Source organism: Nerophis lumbriciformis, linkage group LG18, assembly GCF_033978685.3.
Source record: "Nerophis lumbriciformis linkage group LG18, RoL_Nlum_v2.1, whole genome shotgun sequence".
NCBI classification, from domain to species: domain Eukaryota; kingdom Metazoa; phylum Chordata; class Actinopteri; order Syngnathiformes; family Syngnathidae; genus Nerophis; species Nerophis lumbriciformis.
This window is the reverse complement of record NC_084565.2, coordinates 39,932,501-39,954,248: the sequence shown is the minus strand read 5'-3', so window position 1 is coordinate 39,954,248 and position 21,748 is coordinate 39,932,501. Positions and strand designations below refer to the sequence as shown.

The window sequence follows — 21,748 nt, the reverse complement described above, 5'->3', positions numbered from 1 at the left end:
GATAAATGGAAAAGACCATAATTGTGAGGGAAATTTTCTATTTGTGGTGCGGGATATGTCCTACATTCTCCTTGGGTGGGGGTGGGAGGATTTCTCTTTGGTCTCCAGGGGCCCCGAGATGTGTTGTTCTTGCTGAGGAAGCCTTTTGTTGCCGTAAATTGACAGTGTCAGTTTCCCACGTTGCCGCGTGTACTGTGGGGAAGCGCCGTACCAGCGCGTCACTCAATCTGACAGTTCTTGTTTTTTTTATACGCTTTTTCAAAAGGAGAAGGGGGGGGGGGGGGGTTCTACCTTTTTTTTCCTCACTCTGAACTTGGGAGGCGAGGAAGGAATTAATACACCTACGTTTCCCTTTAGGACGCCAACACGCTTGGTGCTGCATGTTAATTACTGCTTGCATGGCATCCTGGCCTCCTGCGCACTTTTTAGCAAGTATCCTTTAGGAGGAGCACACCAGGACTTTTTCCTCAACTTTATTTCCAACACCCCTTAGGATACCAGACAATACAAAAAAAAATTAAAAATACAAAGTACAGACAGTAGCAAAGCGCGGCAATATTTATTGTTCGTATGTTTCCGGATAAATAAAAGCAATATGTAATATTTGCATGCTTAAAGGTGAAAAACAACTTCCATGTGTATTAATTTAATCAAAGAAAAAGGGAGAAACAATCATTTTTAAAATCTAATTTATTATTATGTCTATTTGGAAAAAAATATATATAATAGTTAAACTATTTTATACATATATATTCAATATTTTATCTATTTTTTTAAAATGTTATTTTAAAATTGCCGAAAGTAAGCCAACATGATTGAACTGCTTTCATTTATTAGAAATGTTCTGAGGTTATTTTTGGATGAAAAACACAAATCATGTGAAAGGTTTTCATCAACCTGCAGCATTTTTTTTAACCTTGATAAAGTATTTTATTATTATTAGTAGTAGTAGTAGTAGTAGTAATAATAATAAGAGTTACTAGTTAGAAGTAGTAGTTATTATTTTATTAAATACTTTATCATAATAATGTCTACATTTAACTGCTTAATTAATTAAATCTATTTTTAATTGAATTAAAAATAAATATTTGTTGGTTTAATATTTACATATTTGTAGTTGCATTCATTGTGTATTTTATTAATATTAGTATTATAAAAAAATATATATTATAAATTATATTATAAAAAAACAACTTCCACATTTATTCATTTAATCAAAGAAAAAGGGGGAAACAATTATTTTTATTAATTAATTTATTATGTCTATTTGTAAAAATATATATAATAGTAAACCATTTTATACATATATTCAATATTTTATCTATTTTTTGAAATTTTATTTTAAAATTGCCGAAAGTAAGCCAACATGATTGAACTGCTTTCATTTATTAAAAATGTTCTGAGGTTATTTTCGGATGAAAAACACAAATCATGTGAAAGGTTCTCATCAACCTGCAGCATTTTTTTTTTAACCTTGATAAAGTATTTTATTATTATTAGTAGTAGTAATAATAATAAGAGTTACTAGTTAGAAGTAGTAGTTATTTTTTTATTAAATACTTAATCATAATAATGTCTACATTTAACTGCTTAATTAATTAAATCTATTTTTAATTTAATTAAAAATAAATATTTGTTGGTTTAATATTTACATATTTGTAGTTGCATTCATTGTGTATTTTATTAATATTAGTATTATAAAAAAAATATATATTATAAATTATATTATAAAAAAACAACTTCCACATTTATTCATTTAATCAAAGAAAAAGGGGGAAACAATTATTTTTATTATTTAATTTATTATGTCTATTTGGAAAAATATATATAATAGTAAACCATTTTAGACATATATATTCAAAATTTTATCTTTTTGTTTATTTTTTTTTTAATTGCCGAAAGTAAGCCAACATGATTGAACTGCTTTCATTTATTAAAAATGTTCTGAGGTTATTTTTGGATGAAAAACACAAATCATGTGAAAGCATTTTTTTTAACCTTGATAAAGTATTTTATTATTAGTAGTAGTAGTAATAATAATAAGAGTTACTAGTTAGAAGTAGTAGTTATTATTTTATTAAATACTTTATCATAATAATGTCTACATTTAACTGCTTAATTAATTAAATCTATTTTTAATTTAATTAAAAATAAATATTTGTTGGTTTAATATTTACATATTTGTAGTTGCATTCATTGTGTATTTTATTAATATTAGTATTATAAAAAAAATTATATTAAAAAAAAACAACTTCCACATTTATTCATTTATTAATTTAATCAAAGAAAAAGGGGGAAACAATTATTTTTATTAAGTCTATTTGGAAATATATATATAATAGTAAACCATTTTATACATATATATTCAATATTTTATCTTTTTGTTTATTTTTTTTTTAATTGCCGAAAGTAAGCCAACATGATTGAACTGCTTTCATTTATTAAAAATGTTCTGAGGTTATTTTTGGATGAAGAATACAAATCATTTGAAAGGTCGTCATCAACCTGCAGCATTTTTTTTAACCTTGATAAAGTATTTTATTATTAGTAGTAGCAGTAATAATAATAATAAGAGTTACTAGTTAGAAGTAGTAGTTATTTTTTTATTAAATACTTTATCATAATAATGTCTACATTTAACTGCTTAATTAATTAAATCTATTTTTAATTTAATTAAAAATAAAGATTTGTTGGTTTAATATTTACATATTTGTAGTTGCATTCATTGTGTATTTTATTAATATTAGTATTATAAAAAAAATATATATTATAAATTATATTATAAAAAAACAACTTCCACATGTATTCATTTAATCAAAGAAAAAGGGGGAAACAATTATTTTTACTATTTAATTTATTATGTCTATTTGGAAAAATATATATAATAGTAAACCATTTTAGACATATATATTCAATATTTTCTCTTTTTGTTTATTTTTTTTTTAATTGCCGAAAGTAAGCTAACATCATTGAACTGCTTTCATTTATTAAAAATGTTCTGAGGTTGTTTTTGGATGAAAAACACAAATCATTTGAAAGGTTTTCATCAACCTGCAGCATTTTTTTTAACCTTGATAAATAAGTTTATTATTAGTAGTAGTAGTAGTAGTAATAATAAGAATTACTAGTTAGAAGTAGTAGTTATTTTTTTAATTAAATACTTTATCATAATAATGTCTACATTTAACTGCTTAATTAATTAAATCTATTTTTAATTGAATTAAAAATAAATATTTGTTGGTTTAATATTTACATATTTGTAGTTGCATTCATTGTGTGTTTTATTAATATTAGTATTATAAAAAAATTATATTAAAAAAAAAACAACTTCCACATTTATTCATTATTCATTTAATCAAAGAAAAAGGAGGAAACAATTATTTTTATTAATTAATTTATTATGTCTATTTGGAAAAATATATATGATAGTAAACCATTTTATACATATATATTCAATATTTTATCTTTTTGTTTATTTTTTTTTTAATTGCCGAAAGTAAGCCAACATCATTGAACTGCTTTCATTTATTAAAAATGTTCTGAGGTTATTTTTGGATGAAAAACACAAATCATTTGAAAGGTTTTCATCAACCTGCAGCATTTTTTTTAACCTTGATAAATAATTTTATTAGTAGTAGTAGTAGTAGTAATAATAAGAATTACTAGTTAGAAGTAGTAGTTATTTTTTTAATTAAATACTTTATCATAATAATGTCTACATTTAACTGCTTAATTAATTAAATCTATTTTTAATTGAATTAAAAATAAATATTTGTTGGTTTAATATTTACATATTTGTAGTTGCATTCATTGTGTGTTTTATTAATATTAGTATTATAAAAAAATTATATTAAAAAAAAACAACTTCCACATTTATTCATTATTCATTTAATCAAAGAAAAAGGAGGAAACAATTATTTTTATTAATTAATTTATTATGTCTATTTGGAAAAATATATATGATAGTAAACCATTTTATACATATATATTCAATATTTTATCTTTTTGTTTATTTTTTTTTTAATTGCCGAAAGTAAGCCAACATCATTGAACTGCTTTCATTTATTAAAAATGTTCTGAGGTTATTTTTGGATGAAAAACACAAATCATTTGAAAGGTTTTCATCAACCTGCAGCATTTTTTTTAACCTTGATAAATAATTTTATTAGTAGTAGTAGTAGTAGTAATAATAAGAATTACTAGTTAGAAGTAGTAGTTATTTTTGTATTAAATACTTTATCATAATAATGTCTACATTTAACTGCTTAATTAATTAAATCTATTTTTAATTGAATTAAAAATAAATATTTGTTGGTTTAATATTTACATATTTGTAGTTGCATTCATTGTGTGTTTTATTAATATTAGTATTAATATAAATATAATATAAATAAAGATTGAAACCATTTTATACATATATATTCAATATTTTATCTTTTTGTTTATTTTTTTTTTAATTGCCGAAAGTAAGCCAACATGATTGAACTGCTTTCATTTATTAAAAATGTTCTGAGGTTATTTTTGGATGAAGAATACAAATCATTTGAAAGGTCGTCATCAACCTGCAGCATTTTTTTTAAACTTGATAAATTATTTTATTATTAGTAGTAGTAGTAGTAGTAATAATAAGAGTTACTAGTTAGAAGTAGTAGTTATTTTTTTATTAAATACTTTATCATAATAATGTCTACATTTAACTGCTTAATTAATTAAATATATTTTTAATTGAATTGAAAATAAATATTTGTTGGTTTAATATTTACATATTTGTAGTTACATTCCCATATTAAGCTTACAGCATTTAACTGCTTAATTAATTAAATATATTTTTAATTGAATTAAAATTTAATATTTGTTGGTTTAATATTTACATATTTGTAGTTGCATTCATTGTGTATTTTATTAATATTATTAGTATTGTAAAAAAAATTATATTATAAATTATATTATAAAAAAAAAAACTTCCACATTTATTCATTTAATCAAAGAAAAAGGGGGAAACAATCATTTTTAATATCTAATTTATTATTATGTCTATTTGGAAAAAAATATATATAATAGTTAAACCATTTTATAAATATATATTCAATATTTTATCTTTTTGTTTATTTTTTTTTTAATTGCCGAAAGTAAGCCAACATGATTGAACTGCTTTCATTTATTAGAAATGTTCTGAGGTTATTTTTGGATGAAAAACACAAATCATTTGAAAGGTTTTCATCAACCTGCAGCATTTTTTTTAACCTTGATAAAGTATTTTATTAGTAGTAGTAGTAGTAGTAGTAGTAATAATAATAAGAGTTACTAGTTAGAAGTAGTAGTTATTATTTTATTAAATACTTTATCATAATAATGTCTACATTTAACTGCTTAATTAATTAAATCTATTTTTAATTGAATTAAAAATAAATATTTGTTGGTTTAATATTTACATATTTGTAGTTGCATTCATTGTGTATTTTATTAATATTAGTATTATAAAAAAATATATATTATAAATTATATTATAAAAAAACAACTTCCACATTTATTCATTTAATCAAAGAAAAAGGGGGAAACAATCATTTTTAATATCTAATTTATTATTATGTCTATTTGGAAAAAAATATATATAATAGTTAAACCATTTTATACATATATATTCAATATTTTATCTATTTTTTTAAAATGTTATTTTAAAATTGCCGAAAGTAAGCCAACATGATTGAACTGCTTTCATTTATTAAAAATGTTCTGAGGTTATTTTTGGATAAAAAACACAAATCATTTGAAAGGTTTTCATCAACCTGCAGCATTTTTTTTAACCTTGATAAATTATTTTATTATTATTAGTAGTAGTAGTAGTAGTAATAATAAGAGTTACTAGTTAGAAGTAGTAGTTATTTTTTTATTAAATACTTTATCATAATAATGTCTACATTTAACTGCTTAATTAATTAAATATATTTTTAATTTAATTAAAAATAAATATTTGTTGGTTTAATATTTACATATTTGTAGTTGCATTCATTGTGTATTTTATTAATATTAGTATTATAAAAAAAATTATATTAAAAAAACAACTTCCACATTTATTCATTTATTAATTTAATCAAAGAAAAAGGGGGAAACAATAATTTTTATTAAGTCTATTTGGAAATATATATATAATAGTAAACCATTTTATACATATATATTCAATATTTTATCTTTTTGTTTATTTATTTTTTAATTGCCGAAAGTAAGCCAACATGATTGAACTGCTTTCATTTATTAAAAATGTTCTGAGGTTATTTTTGGATGAAAAACACAAATAATTTGAAAGGTCGTCATCAACCTGCAGCATTTTTTTTTAACCTTGATTAAGTATTTTATTATTAGTAGTAGTAGTAATAATAAGAAGAGTTACTAGTTAGAAGTAGTAGTTATTTTTTTATTAAATACTTTATCATAATAATGTCTACATTTAACTGCTTAATTAATTAAATATATTTTTAATTGAATTAAAAATAAATATTTGTTGGTTTAATATTTACATATTTGTAGTTGCATTCATTGTGTGTTTTATTAATATTAGTATTATAAAAAAAAGTATATTAAAAAAAAACAACTTCCACATTTATTAATTTATTAATTTAATCCAAGAAAAAGTGGGAAACAATTATTTTTATTAAGTCTATTTGGAAATATATATATAATAGTAAACCATTTTATACATATATATTCAATATTTTATCTTTTTGTTTATTTATTTTTTAATTGCCGAAAGTAAGCCAACATGATTGAACTGCTTTCATTTATTAAAAATGTTCTGAGGTTATTTATTTTTGGATGAAAAACACAAATCATTTGAAAGGTCGTCATCAACCTGCAGCATTTTTTTAACCTTGATTAAGTATTTTATTATTAGTAGTTGTAGTAATAATAAGAGTTACTAGTTAGAAGTAGTAGTTATTTTTTTATTAAATACTTTATCATAATAATGTCTAGTTTCCATAAATTAGTGTTGCATTGCCCATATTAAGCTTACAGCATTTAACTGCTTAATTAATTAAATATATTTTTAATTGAATTAAAATTAAATATTTGTTGGTTTAATATTTACATATTTGTAGTTGCATTCATTGTGTATTTTATTAATATTAGTATTATAAAAAAATATATATTATAAATTATATTATAAAAAAAACAACTTCCACATTTATTCATTTAATCAAAGAAAAAGGGGGAAACAATCATTTTTAATATCTAATTTATTATTATGTCTATTTGGAAAAATATATTTATAATAGTTAAACCATTTTATAAATATATATTCAATATTTTATCTTTTTGTTTATTTATTTTTTTAATTGCCGAAAGTAAGCCAACATGATTGAACTGCTTTCATTTATTAGAAATGTTCTGAGGTTATTTTTGGATGAAAAACACAAATCATGTGAAAGGTTTTCATCAACCTGCAGCATTTTTTTTAACCTTGATAAAGTATTTTATTATTATTAGTAGTAGTAGTAGTAGCAGTAGTAATAATAATAAGAGTTACTAGTTAGAAGTAGTAGTTATTATTTTATTAAATACTTTATCATAATAATGTCTACATTTAACTGCTTGATTAATTAAATCTATTTTTAATTGAATTAAAAATAAATATTTGTTGGTTTAATATTTACATATTTGTAGTTGCATTCATTGTGTATTTTATTAATATTAGTATTATAAAAAAATATATATTATAAATTATATTATAAAAAAACAACTTCCACATTTATTCATTTAATCAAAGAAAAAGGGGGAAACAATTATTTTTATTAATTAATTTATTATGTCTATTTGGAAAAATATATATAATAGTAAACCATTTTATACATATATTCAATATTTTATCTATTTTTTGAAATTTTATTTTAAAATTGCCGAAAGTAAGCCAACATGATTGAACTGCTTTCATTTATTAAAAATGTTCTGAGGTTATTTTCGGATGAAAAACACAAATCATGTGAAAGGTTCTCATCAACCTGCAGCATTTTTTTTAACCTTGATAAATTATTTTATTAGTAGTAGTAGTAGTAGTAGTAATAATAAGAGTTACTAGTTAGAAGTAGTAGTTATTTTTTTATTAAATACTTTATCATAATAATGTCTACATTTAACTGCTTAATAAATTAAATATATTTTTAATTGAATTGAAAATAAATATTTGTTGGTTTAATATTTACATATTTGTAGTTGCATTCATTGTGTATTTTATTAATATTAGTATTATAAAAAAAATTATATTATAAAAAAACAACTTCCACATTTATTCATTTAATCAAATTTAATCAAAGAAAAAGGGGGAAACAATTATTTTTATTAAGTCTATTTGGAAAAATATATATAATAGTAAACCATTTTATACATATATATTCAATATTTTATCTTTTTGTTTATTTTTTTTTTAATTGCCGAAAGTAAGCCAACATGATTGAACTGCTTTCATTTATTAAACATGTTCTGAGGTTATTTTTGGATGAAGAATACAAATCATGTGAAAGGTTCTCATTAACCTGCAGCATTTTTTTTAACCTTGATAAAGTATTTTATTAGTAGTAGTAGTAGTAATAATAATAATAAGAGTTACTAGTTAGAAGTAGTAGTTGTTTTTTTATTAAATACTTTATCATAATAATGTCTACATTTAACTGCTTAATTAATTAAATATATTTTTAATTGAATTAAAAATAAATATTTGTTGGTTTAATATTTACATATTTGTAGTTGCATTCATTGTGTATTTTATTAATATTAGTATTATAAAAAAATATATATTATAAATTATATTATAAAAAAAACAACTTCCACATTTATTCATTTAATCAAAGAAAAAGGGGGAAACAATCATTTTTAATATCTAATTTATTATTATGTCTATTTGGAAAAAAATATATATAAGAGTTAAACCATTTTATACATATATATTCAATATTTTATCTATTTTTTTAAAATGTTATTTTAAAATTGCCGAAAGTAAGCCAACATGATTGAACTGCTTTCATTTATTAAAAATGTTCTGAGGTTATTTTTGGATAAAAAACACAAATCATTTGAAAACGTTTTCATCAACCTGCAGCATTTTTTTTAACCTTGATAAATGATTTTATTATTATTAGTAGTAGTAATAATAAGAGTTACTAGTTAGAAGTAGTAGTTATTTTTTTATTAAATACTTTATCATAATAATGTCTACATTTAACTGCTTAATTAATTAAATATATTTTTAATTGAATTAAAAATAAATATTTGTTGGTTTAATATTTACATATTTGTAGTTGCATTCATTGTGTATTTTATTAATATTAGTATTATTAAAAAAATATAAAAAAAACAACTTCCACATTTATTCATTTAATCAAAGAAAAAGGGGGAAACAATTATTTTTATTATTTAATTTATTATGTCTATTTGGAAAAATATATATAATAGTAAACCATTTTATACATATATATTCAATATTTTATCTTTTTGTTTATTTTTTTTTTAATTGCCGAAAGTAAGCCAACATGATTGAACTGCTTTCATTTATTAAAAATGTTCTGAGGTTATTTTTGGATGAAAAACACAAATCATTTGAAAGGTCGTCATCAAACTGCAGCATTTTTTTTAACCTTGATTAAGTATTTTATTATTATTAGTAGTAGTAATAATAAGAATAGTTACTAGTTAGAAGTAGTAGTTATTTTTTTAATTAAATACTTTACCATAATAATGTCTAGCTTCCATAAATTAGTGTTGCATTGCCCAAATTAAGCTTACAGTATTTAACTGCTTTATTTTTTTAAATATATTTTTAATTGAATTAAAATTAAATATTTGTTGGTTTAATATTTACATAGTTGTAGTTACATTCATTGTGTATTTTATTAATATTATTAGTATTAGTAGTGTTACTGTTTATTCTATAAATATTTGGGTAGCAGTATTGTTATTGTATATATATATATATATTAGTAGTGGTTGTAGTAGCTTTTGATATTTTTAATTAAATATGTTGTTATTTTAATGTCTTGTTTACAGAAATTATTGCTGTCTTGCCCAAAATTAGCTAACAGCATTTACCTGCTTCATTAATTAAATGTATTTTTTTATTAAATTAAAATTAAATATTTTTGGGGTTAATATTTTATTTAAAATGTATGTAGATATATTCATTGTGTATTTTATTAGCAGTATTAGTATTAGTAGTGTTACTGTTTATTCTGTACATTTTTGGGTAATAGTATTATTGTTTATTAAAATATTTTAGTAGGAGTAGTAGCATTTGTTATTTTTTAAGGATTAAATAGGTTGTTATATTAATGTCTTGTGTCCATAAATTAGTGTTGTCTTGCCTAAAATTAGCAAACAGCATTTAACTGCTTCATTAATTAAATGTATTTTTTATTAAATTAAATTAAATTATTAGTAGTAGTAAGAGTTACTAGTTAGAAGTAGTAGTTATTTTTTATTAAATACTTTATCATAATAATGTCTAGTTTCCATAAATGAGTGTTGAATTGCACAAATTAAGCTTACAGCATTTAACTGCTTAATTAATTACATGTATTTTTAATTGAATTAAAATTAAATATTTGTTGGTTTAATATTTCATTTTACAAATTTGTTGTTGCATTCATTGTGTATTTTATTAATATTAGTAGTATTAGCAGTTTTTCTGTTTATTCTATAAATATTTGAGTAGCAATATTGTTATTGTTTATTCTTAAAATATTTTAGTAGTGCTTGTAGTAGCTTTTGACATTTTTAATTAAATATGTTGTTATAATAATGTCTTATTTCCATAAATTAGTGTTTTCTTGCCCAAAATTAGCTAACAGCATTTACTTTCTTCATTAATTAAATTCATTTTTTATTAAATTAAAATTAAATATTTTTTGGGTTAATATTTAATTTAAAATGTATATATTAGATATAGAAAGATATATTCATTGTGTATTTTATTAGCAGTTTTAGTAGTGTTACTGTTTATTCTGTACATTTTTGGGTAAAAGTATTATTGTTTATTAAAATATTTTAGTAAGAGTAGTAGCATTTGGGTTTTTTTAAAGATTAAATATGTTGTTTTATTAATGTCTTATTTCCATAAATTAGTGTTGTCTTGCCCAAAATTAGCTAACAACATTTAACTGCTTCATTAATTAAATGTATTTTTTATTAAATTAAAATATTTTTTTGTTTAATATTTTTTTTAAAATGTATGTAGATACATTCATTGTGTATTTTATTAGTAGCAATAATATAATTACTGTTTATTCTGTAAATATTTGGTTAGTAGTATTGTTATTGTTTATTAAAATATTTAATAAGTATTTTTATGAAATTGTCATTAATCTTTTAAGTGTTTTTATGAACTTGTCATCAGTCTTTGAAGTATTTTTTTGAACTTGTCATTAGCCTTTTAAGTATTTTTATGAAATTGTCATTAGTCTTTTAAGTGTTTTTATGAACTTGCCATCAGTCTTTTAAGTGTTTTTATGAACTTGTCATCAGTCTTTTAAGTATTTTTATGAACATGTCATTAGTCAAGTATTTTATGAACTTGTCATTAGTCTTTGAAGTGTTTTTATGAACTTGTCATTAGCCTTTTAAGTATTTTTATGAACTTGTCATTAGCCTTTTAAGTATTTTTATGAAATTGTCATTAGCCTTTTAAGTATTTTTATGAAATTGAAATTGTCATTAGCCTTTTAAGTATTTTTATGAAATTGTCATTAGCCTTTTAAGTATTTTTATGAAATTGAAATTGTCATTAGCCTTTTAAGTATTTTTATGAAATTGTCATTAGTCTTTGAAGTGTTTTAATGAACTTGTCATTAATCTTTGAAGTGTTTTTATGAACTTGTCATTAGCCTTTTAAGTGTTTTTATGAAACTATCAGTCTTTTAAGCGTTTTTATGAACTTGTCATTAGTCTTTTAAGTGTTTTTATGAACTTGTTATTAGTCTTAAGTGTTTTTATGAACTTGTCAGTCTTTTAAGTATTTTTATGAACTTGTCATTAGCCTTTTAAGTATTTTTATGAAATTGTCATTAGCCTTCTAAGTGATTTTATGAACTTGTCATTAGTCTTTTAAGTGTTTTTATGAACTTGTCATTAGTCTTTTAAGTGTTTTTATGAACTTGTCATTAGTCTTTTAAGTGTTTTTATGAACTTGTCATTAGCCTTTTAAGTATTTTTATGAAATTGAAATTAGTCTTTTAAGTGTTTTTATGAACTTGTCATTAGTCTTTTAAGTGTTTTTATGAACTTGTCATTAGTCTTTTAAGTGTTTTTATGAACTTGTCATTAGCCTTTTAAGTATTTTTATGAAATAGAAATTAGTCTTTTAAGTGTTTTTATGAACTTGTCATTAGTCTTTTAAGTGTTTTTATGAACTTGTCATTAGTCTTTTAAGTGTTTTTATGAACTTGTCATTAGTCTTTTAAGTGTTTTTATGAACTTGTCATTAGTCTTTTAAGTGTTTTTATGAACTTGTCATTAGTCTTTTAAGTGTTTTTATGAACTTGTCATTAGCCTTTTAAGTATTTTTATGAAATAGAAATTAGTCTTTTAAGTGTTTTTATGAACTTGTCATTAGTCTTAAGTGTTTTTATGAACTTGTCATTAGTCTTTTAAGTATTTTTATGAACTTGTCATTAGTCTTTTAAGTGTTTTATGAACTTTTCATTAGTCTTAAGTGTTTTTATGAACTTGTCATTAGCCTTTCAAGTATTTTTATGAAATTGTCATTAGTCTTTTAAGTGTTTTTATGAACTTGTCATTAGTCTTTTAAGTGTTTTTATGAACTTGTCATTAGCCTTAAGTGTTTTTATGAACTTGTCAGTCTTTTAAGTATTTTTATGAACTTGTCATTAGTCTTTTAAGTATTTTTATGAAATTGAAATTGTCATTAGTCTTTTAAGTATTTTTATGAACTTGTCATTAGTCTTTTAAGTATTTTTATGAAATTGAAATTGTCATTAGTCTTAAGTATTTTTATGAACTTGTCATTAGTCTTTTAAGTGTTTTTGTGAAGTAGAAAATGGATGGATAGTCTTAAGTATTTTTATTAACTTTTCATTAGTCTTTTAGGGGTTTTCATGAACTTGTCATTGGTTTTTTAAGTGTTTTTATGAACTTGTCAGTCTTTTAAGTGTTTTTATGAATTTGTAATTAGTCTTTTAAGTGTTTATCTTATATTTTATGTTATCTTCTGTTTATTTATATGATGATGTTATCTTCTGTTTATTTATATGATGATGTTATCTTCTGTTTATTTACAGTTGTGATGTTGGCTTACATTTATTTACATTGATATTAGCGTACGTTTGTTTACATTTATGATGTCAGCTTAAGTATATTTGCATTCATGAAGTTGCCTTACATATATTTGCATTCATGTTACGTTTATTTACAATTATGTTAGCTTATGTTCATTGTTCTTCATGTGATGTTTATTGTTTACACATGTTATCAATTCGCATACAGTCCTGCATAGTTTGAAAAACAATCACCACCAAAGTTGGTCTTATTGTTGTTATTATTATTATCATTATGCATTATTCTGTCGTTTGCCTGCACTTTGGGTAAAACAATGAGTAGCTAGTTTTTGGTCAAATGAGTGAATGTAAAGGAGAAGGTGAAGACAAACCGCTGGGACAAAATGAGGGGGATTGGACAAAGATGCAAGGCCGCATGTATTTTCCAGGGATTGGTTGAATTAGCAGTAATTGGCCTTAATGGCCTTCTTCTTTTTCTGCTATTTTTATGAGTAGGAATAAAAAGGCGCATTTGAGTCAGCACACATGACGTCTCCATGGAGACTTGGCGAGTGCTCTGCGGTGGACGGCCTGATTGGGTCCTAATGTGGGCAGCCTGAAAAGGTAGATGGGAGGAAGCCCATGAAAAATGTATACACACCTTGCGCCTGCAGGCCTGTATTTATAGACTTCCTATACGGCTAAGTATGTTCAGGTACAGCTCGGCGAGTGACACGCTAAAGAAAGCCCTGGACCGGAGGTAGAAAGTACTGGAAACATCCAGGCTCACTTGAGAGGTCGTGTTGTGTAACAGACATTTAAAAAGTCAGTTAAAATGTGTCAGCAAGGCCCTGATATTACATTTAACTTTATTCACATTATTCTCTGTGTGAGTATCTGTGGCGGTCCACATTTGTTTGTGGCCAAAAAACTAATATTGATGTTTGTTGCCAAAACGAGTGTCTTGTTGTTCCGTCTACCCTGTCTCTGCATGTCTGCTCTTGGGCAGGTTATACCAAATATATCTGTGGCGGTCCAGATTTGTTTGTGGCGAAAAAAACTAATATTGATGTTTGTTGCCGAAACAAGAGTCTTGCTGTTCCGTCTACCCTGTCACTGCATGTCTGTTCTTGGGCGAATGTACCAAATGTATCTGTGGTGGTCCAGATTTGTTTGTGGCGAAAAAACTAATGTTTTTTTGCCAAAACGAGTGTATTGCTGTTTCGTTTACCCTGTCACTGCATGTCTGCTCTTGGGTGAATGTACCAAATGTATCTGTGGCGGTCCAGATTTGTTTGTGACGAAAAAACAAATATTGATGTTTGTTGCCAAAACGAGTGTCTTGTTGTTCCGTCTACCCTGTCACTGCATGTCTGTTCTTGGGTGAATGTACCAAATTTGTTTGTGGCGAAAAAACTTATATCGATGTTTGTTGCGGAAACTAGAGTCTTGCTATTCCGTCTACCCTGTCACTGCATGTCTGTTCTTGTGCTAGTTGTATCCAATTTATCTGTGGCGGTCTAAATTTGTCTGTGGCGAAAATACAAATACTGTTGGTTGTTGCTAAAATGAGTGTCTTGTTGTTCCGTCTACCCTGTCACTGAATGTCTGCTCTTGGGAGAATGTACCAAAATTATCTGTGGTGGTCCAGACTTGTTTGTGGTGAAAAAACTGTTTTTTGCCAAAACGAGTGTATTGCTGTTTTGTTTACCCTGTCACAACATGTCTGTTCTTGAGCAAGTTGTACCAAATGTATCTGTGGCGGTCCAGATTTGTTTGTGGCGAAAAAACTAATATTGATGTTTGTTGCCAAAGCGAGTGTCTTGTTGTTCTGTCTACCCTGTCTCTGCATGTCTGCTCTTGAGTGAATTCACCAAATGTATCTGTGGCGGTCCAGATTTGTTTGTGGCGAAAAAACTAATGTTTTTTGCCAAAACAAATGTATTGCTGTTTCGTTTACCCTGTCTCTGTATGTCTGTTCTTGGGCAGGTTGTACCAAATGTATCTGTGGCGGTCCACATTTGTTTGTGGCGAAAAAACAAATATTGATGTTTGTTGCCGAAACAAGAATCTTGTTCCATCTACCCTGTCACTGCATGTCTGTTCTTGGGCAGGATGTACCAACTTTATCTGTGGCAATCCAGATTTGTTTGTGGCGAAAAATCAAATATTGATGTTTGTTGCCGAAACAAGAGTCTTGTTGTTCCGTCTACCCTGTCACTGCGTGTCTGTTCTTGGGCTAGTTGTACCCAATTTATCTGTGGCGGTCTAGATTTGTCTGTGGCGAAAATACAAATATTGTTGGTTGTTGCTAAAACGAGTGTGTTGTTGTTCCGTCTACCCTGTCACTGAATGTCTGTTCTTGGGTGAATGTACCAAATTTATCTGTGGCAGTCCAGATTTGTTTGTGGTGAAAAAACTAATGTTTTTTGCCAAAACGAGTGTATTACTGTTTTGTTTACCCTGTCACAACATGTCTGTTCTTGGGAAGGTTGTACCACATTTATCTGTGGCGATCCAGATAAGTTAGTGGCGAAAAACAAATATTGATGTTTGTTGCAAAACGAGTGTCTTGTTGTTCCGTCTACCCTGTCTCTGCATGTCTGCTCTTGAGTGAATGCACCAAATGTATCTGTGGCAGTCCAGATTTGTTTGTGGCGAAAAAACTAATGTTTTTTGCCCAAAACGAGTGTATTGCTGTTATGTTTACTCTGTCACTGCATGTCTGTTCTTGAGCAAGTTGTACCAAATTTATCTGTGGCGAAAAAACTAATATTGATATTTGTTGGCAAAATAAGTGTTTTGCTGTTCCATCTACCCTGTCTCTGCATGTCTGTTCTTGGGCAGGATGTACCAACTGTATCTGTGGCGGTCCAGATTTGTTTGTGGCGAAAAAACAAATATTGATGTTTGTTGCCGAAACAAGAGTTTTGTTGTTCCGTCTACCCTGTCACTGCATGTCTGTTCTTGGGCTAGTTGTACCCAATTTATCTGTGGCGGTCTAGATTTGTCTGTGGCGAAAATACAAATATTGATGTTTGTTGCAAAACGAGTCTTGTTGTTCCGTCTACCCTGTCTCTGCATGTCTGCTCTTGAGTGAATGCACCAAATGTATCTGTGGCGGTCCAGATTTGTTTGTGGCGAAAAAACTAATATTGATATTTGTTGGCAAAACGAGTGTATTGCTGTTATGTTTACTCTGTCACTGCATGTCTGTTCTTGAGCAAGTTGTACCAAATTTATCTGTGGCGAAAAAAGTAATATTGATATTTGTTGGCAAAACGAGTGTCTTGCTGTTCCGTCTACCCTGTCTCTGCATGTCTGTTCTTGGGCAGGATGTACCAAGTTTATCTGTGGCGGTCCAGATTTGTTTGTGGCAAAAAAACAAATATTGATGTTTGTTGCCGAAACAAGAGTCTTGTTGTTCCGTCTACCCTGTCACTGCATGTCTGCTCTTGGGCGAATGTACCAAATTTATCTGTGGTGGTCCAGACTTGTTTGTGGCGAAAAAAACTAATGTTTTTTGCCAAAACGAGTGTATTGCTGTTTTGTTTACCCTGTCACAACATGTCTGTTCTTGGGCAGATTGTACCAAATTTATCTGTGGCGGTCCAGATAAGTCAGTGGCGAAAAACAAATATTGATGTTTGTTGCAAAACGAGTGTCTTGTTGTTCCGTCTACCCTGTCTCTGCATGTCTGCTATTGAGTGAATGTACCAAATGTATCTGTGGCGGTCCAGATTTGTTTGTGGCGAAAAAACTAATGTTTTTTGCCAAAAACGAGTGTACTGCTGTTTCGTTTACTCTGTCACTGCATGTCTGTTCTTGAGCAAGTTGTACCAAATTTATCTGTGGCGGTCCAGATTTGTTTGTGGCCAAAAAACAAACATTGATTTTGTTGCCAAAACGAGTGTCTTGATGTTCTGTCTACCCTGTCTCTGCATGTCTGTCCTTGGGTGAATGTACCAAATTTGTCTGTGGCCGTCCAGATTTGTTTGTGGTGAAAAAACTAATGTTTTTTGCCAAAACGAGTGTATTGCTGTTTCGTTTACCCTGTCACTGCATGTCTGTTCTTGAGCAAGTTGTACCAAATGTATCTGTGGCGGTCCAGATTTGTTTGTGGCGAAAAAACTAATATTGATGTTTGTTGCCAAAACGAGTGTCTTGCTGTTCCGTCTACCCTGTCTCTGCATGTCCGTTCTTGAGCAGGTTGTACCAAATTTATCAGTGGCGGTCCACATTTGTTTGTGGCGAAAAAACAAATATTGATGTTTGTTGCCGAAACAAGAGTCTTGTTGTTCCGTCTACCCTGTCACTGCATGTCTGTTCATGGGCTAGTTGTACCCAATTTATCTGTGGCGGTCTAGATTTGTCTGTGGCGAAAATACAAATATTGTTGGTTGTTGCTAAAACAAGTGTCTTGTTCGGTCTACCCTGTCACTGAATGTCTGCTCTTGGGAGAATGTACCAAAATTATCTGTGGCGGTCCAGATTTGTTTGTGGCGAAAAAACTAATGTTTTTTGCCAAAACGAGCGTATTGCTGTTTTGTTTACCCTGTCACAACATGTCTGTTCTTGAGCAAGTTGTACCAAATGTATCTGTGGCGGTCCAGATTTGTTTGTGGCGAAAAAACTAATATTGATATTTGTTGGCAAAATAAGTGTTTTGCTGTTCCATCTACCCTGTCTCTGCATGTCTGTTCTTGGGCAGGATGTACCAACTGTATCTGTGGCGGTCCAGATTTGTTTGTGGCGAAAAAACAAATATTGATGTTTGTTGCCGAAACAAGAGTCTTGTTGTTCCGTCTACCCTGTCTCTGCATGTCTGTTCTTGGGTGAATGTACCAAATTTATCTGTGGCGGTCCAGATTTGTTTGTGGCAAAAAAACTAATATCGATGTTTGTTGCGGAAACTAGAGTCTTGCTGTTCCGTCTTCCCTGTCACTGCATGTCTGTTCTTGGACTAGTTGTACCCAATTTATCTGTGGCGGTCTAGATATGTCTGTGGCGAAAATATAAATATTGTTGGTTGTTGCTAAAACGAGTGTCTTGTTGTTCCGTCTACCCTGTCACTGAATGTGGCGAAAAAACTGTTGTTGTTGTTTTTTTGCCAAAACAAGTGTATTACTGTTTTGTTTACCCTGTCACAGCAAGTCTGTTCTTGCCCGGGTTGTACCAAATGTATCTGTGGCGGTCCAGATTTGTTTGTGGCCAAAAAACAAACATTGATTTTGTTGCCAAAACGAGTGTCTTGTTGTTCCGTCTACCCTGTCTCTGCATGTCTGTTCTTGGGTGAATGTACCAAATTTATCTGTGGCGGTCCAGATTTGTTTGTGGCGAAAAAAACTAATAGCGATGTTTGTGGCGGAAACTTGAGTCTTGCTGTTCCGTATACCCTGTCACTGCATGTCTGTTCTTGGGCAGGTTGTACCAAATGTATCTGTGGCGGTCCAGATTTGTTTGTGGCGAAAGGAGTGCTCCCAACAATGGAAAGTTACAAGAGGGTTGACTTGAATGTGTGGGACCTCCAACCTGACACTCGTGAGCCTGAGCTCTCAGAGGGGCTGGTGAGGGGTCGCACGCACTCCATCCACCATGCAGGCTACCACACAATTGACTTTAATCCGCTAACGAAGCCTTTTGTGGGCCGAGCCACTAAGTGAGGACTAAAGGCGCCATGCGAGCAGAGAAGCTTTTCCTCCTGATGCTCCGAAACATGGCGGCCGTGTGCGAGGTCCCTCCACCTCTGTGATGGCATTAAGTCCCAATCTTGCAGCATTAAAGCTCTTTACGTAAATACACACTCTCCATTTGGCTAAGCCCCGGCTTTCGCTTTTGTTTGGTTTCCGTGTCCTCTGTGGAATCCGACGCTGGTTCATCAAGAACCAAGCGGATGTGACTCGACCGCATCAATCGCCAATTTCCCAAAGTACAGGAAGTTGAACTGGACAATTAAATCACATTTTCCTCTCAATATCAGCTTCCCACCGTCATAAAAATCTATTAAGTAGTTTGTGCACACCTTGGCTAGCAGCAGGTGTTGGCTTTCAAAACACCAATCGGCGCAATAATGGCTGTTAAGGCGGGCTCTCATTACACCAGTTTTAAAATCTCTGCAAAGTGTCCATAGTGTCTCATTACACCAGTTTTAAAATCTCTGCAAAGTGTCCACAGTGTCTCATTACACCAGTTTTAAAATCTCTGCAAAGTGTCCACAGTGTCTCATTACACCAGTTTTAAAATCTCTGCAAAGTGTCCACAGTGTCTCATTACACCAGTTTTAAAATCCCTGCAAAGTGTCCACAGTGTCTCATTACACCAGTTTTAAAATCTCTGCAAAGTGTCCACAGTGTCTCATTACACCAGTTTTAAAATATCTGCAAAGTGTCCACAGTGTCTCATCACACCAGTTTTAAAATCCCTGCAAAGTGTCCATAGTGTCTCATTACACCAGTTTTAAAATCTCTGCAAAGTGTCCACAGTGTCTCATTACACCAGTTTTAAAATGTCTGCAAAGTGTCCACAGTGTCTCATTACACCAGTTTTAAAATCCCTGCAAAGTGTCCATAGTGTCTCATTACACCAGTTTTAAAATCTCTGCAAAGTGTCCACAGTGTCTCATTACACTAGTTTTAAAATCTCTACAAAGTGCCCATAGTGTCTCATTACACCAGTTTTAAAATCTCTGCAAAGTGTCCACAGTGTCTCATTACACCAGTTTTAAAATCTCTGCAAAGTGCCCATAGTGTCTCATTACACCAGTTTTAAAATCGCTGCAGTGTCCATAGATATGAATGTTAGTGTGAAGGGTTGTTTATATACTGTATATGTTAAAGTACCAATGATTGTCACACACACACACTAGGTGTGGCGAAATGATTCTCTGCATTTGACCCATCACCCTTGATCACCCCTTGGGAGGTGAGGGGAGCAGTGAGCACCAGGGGTTCTGATTAGAACACAAGTGTCTTTTTTTCCGGAAGTAGGAACACATAACTCTTGCCGGAAGTCGGAAGTGTGCTGCTATGGAAACAGACATCAATGCGCCCAGGAATTAGTTCCGGCAATGATAAAAATGATCAAAATAGGGTAATTACTGTACATATTACATATTGTTATGAAGGTGTCTGTTACTGCATTATATATATACACTTGCAGTGTGCCTATTGTACATATTACATATTGTTATGAAGGTGTCTGTTACTACATTATATATATACTTGCAGTGTGTATATTGTACATATTACATATTGTTATGAAGGTATCTGTTACTACATTATATATATACTTGCAGTGTGTATAATGTACATATTACATATTGTTATGAAGGTGTCTGTTACTACATTATATATACACTTGCAGTGTGTATATTGTACATATTACATATTGTTGTGAAGGTGTCTGTTACTACATTATATATTTATACTTGCAGTGTGTATATTGTACATATTACATATTGTTATGAAGGTGTCTGTTACTACATTATATATATACTTGCAGTGTGTATATTGTACATATTACATATTGTTATGAAGGTGTCTGTTACTACATTATATATATACTTGCAGTGTGTATATTGTACATATTACATATTGTTATGAAGGTGTCTGTTACTACATTATATATATACTTGCAGTGTGTATATTGTACATATTACATATTGTTATGAATGTGTCTGTTACTACATTATATATATATTTATACTTGCAGTGTGTATATTGTACATATTACATATTGTTATGAAGGTGTCTGTTACTGCATTATATATATACTTGCAGTATGTATATTGTACATATTACGTATTGTTATGAAGGTGTTTGTTACTACATTATATATACACACTTGCAGTGTGTATATTGTACATATTACATAATGTTATGAAGGTGTCTGTTACGACATTATATTATATATATATATATATATATATATATATATATATATATATATATATATATACTTGCAGTGTGTATATTGTACATATTACATATTGTTATGAAGGTGTCTGTTACTACAATATATATATATATATATATATATATATATACATATATATATATATACATACTTGCAGTGTGTATATTGTACATATTACATATTGTTATGAAGGTGTCTGTTACTAAATTATATATATACTTGCAGTGTGTATATTGTACATATTACATATTGTTGTGAAGGTGTCTGTTACTACATTATATATATATACTTGCAGTGTGTATATTGTACATATTACGTAGTTATGAAGGTGTCTGTTACTACATTATATATATACTTGCAGTGTGTATATTGTACATATTACATATTGTTATGAAGGTATCTATTACTACATTGTATATATACTTGCAGTGTGTATATTGTACATATTACATATTGTTATGAAGGTGTCTGTTACTACATTATATATATATATATATTCTTGCAGTGTGTATATTGTACATATTACATAGTTATGAAGGTGTCTGTTACTACATTATATATATACTTGCAGTGTGTATATT

General features: G+C 28.1%; 1 protein-coding gene across 2 annotated transcripts in view; it reads right to left on the bottom strand.

Annotated features, from left to right (window-relative positions):
* lpp (LIM domain containing preferred translocation partner in lipoma) overlaps window positions 1-21,748 on the bottom strand; it is a 571,221-nt gene that overhangs the window by 375,670 nt on the left and 173,803 nt on the right. The gene's annotated exons all lie outside the window — the stretch shown is intronic.